The sequence below is a fragment of the Apiospora kogelbergensis genome, assembly GCF_038363985.1.
Source record: "Apiospora kogelbergensis strain CBS 113332 chromosome Unknown utg000014l_segment0_segment0, whole genome shotgun sequence".
NCBI lineage: Eukaryota > Fungi > Ascomycota > Sordariomycetes > Amphisphaeriales > Apiosporaceae > Apiospora > Apiospora kogelbergensis.
Genome location: NW_027117431.1, coordinates 79763 through 81433, shown reverse-complemented (window position 1 = coordinate 81433; position 1671 = coordinate 79763).

The window sequence follows — 1671 nt, the reverse complement described above, 5'->3', positions numbered from 1 at the left end:
TAACCCCCAGGATCTTGACGTGTTCCTTGGGCCGTACGTCCCGTCCTTTGATGGTGAAGGGTGCCGGGTCGGCTTTGTACGGCTGGCGCGCAAAGTGAATGATGGCTGTCTTGTCCGCTTCGAACGTCGCACCGCTCCTCCTTTCCCACGCGAGGGCGTCGTTGATGATGGCTTCTATCCCTTCGCGGTTGCTCCGCGCCATTGGGCCTGTGACCCAGGCCGTAAAGTCGTCTACAAAGGCGACAGCGCCCCCGTAGCAGTCGATCCGCCGCTGTACCAGATCTGCATTAAAGAAGAGGAACAGAATCGGAGACAGAGGAGGCCCTTGGGGCAAGCCAGCCTGTGGTAGGTTACGACTTTCGGACGTTTGTCCGTTCACCAGAATCGTCGCCGTACGACCTGAGCAGAAAGCGCGGATCCAACGGAGCAGCTGATCTTGTATTCCTCGCGCTTTCATCCTTTGGAGAAGCCTAACGTCGGATACCCCATTATACGCCCCTTTGACATCGAAGCTTACCAGGCTGAGGACCTTGTGACCTCGCCAAGCAGCGTAGACTTGTTCTTGTAGGAGCATAAGCGCTTGCTCTGCTGACCTTCGTTTCCGGGCGCCGAAGTGGTTGGTTGGAAGGAGCCCGAACGTCTCGACTAGATGGGATATTCTTTCCGCAATGACGGACTCCATCACCTTCCCAAGCGTGGATAGCAGCGAGATCGGCCTCCAGGCTTTCGCTGCAGTGTAGTCTTCTTTGCCGGGCTTTCGGAGAGGGATAATTTTCGCGTGGCGCCATTGGGTTGGTAGCTCCCCTTCCTCCAACGACGTACGGAACAGCGTGAGAACCCGTTGCTTGACCACAGGCCACACTTCTTTCCAGACAACTACCGGCAGGCCGTCCTCCCCGGGTGCCTTCCAGGACTTGGCTACGAACAGTTGCCGCTCGATCTCTTCCATCGTGATCGCGCGCATCTCGATGGGCGCCCTCTGCGGGCGGTCCCCTTCGTCGGCAATCTCGTCCGGGAGCGGAGGAAAGAACTTGGTAAGCAGCTCCTCGGCCTGTTCCGCATGGTTGGAGGCGCTCGTCCCGTCCGCGCGAACGAGCTGGGGGACTTTCCCGAACGCCGTATCGTTACCCGCTTTGAGGTACTTGGCTGCCTTCCAGATGTTGTCGTTGTCGGCGAGGAACTCGTTCCAGTGCTTCTTCTTTTGCTGCCGGATGGCCTCGTGGTACTGTTTGGCGGCACCCTTCGCCGTCGCTTCCAGGTCATGCCTGGCGCCGCCTGCCCTCCTCTCGGCCCGGGCTCGGTTCCTCCAGTATTTGTAGATGCGCCGAAGTTGTGTTAGGTCCGTCGTCCACCATCGCTTCGCATACGGTGATGGCTTGGCTTTAGGGGTCAGTGCGTGCACCGCTTCCAAAACGACGTCCATCAGCCGGTTCGTCTGTTCTTGGACCGTACCACCCGTGGGCGTCGTAGCCAATGCTGCTGCGATCCGCGTGTTAATGTCCTTCCATGGGGCATTCTTAAAGAGAAGTCGTTCCTGGCTCTCTGCCGCTGGTGTAGTCGTCTCGAAGACCGTCTCGATGGTCCGGTGGTCCTACCCATGTTCCGTGTCGAGCACCCTACACTTGACTAAAGAATCCTTCATCTCTTCCGATGCTAGGACAAGGTCGATGG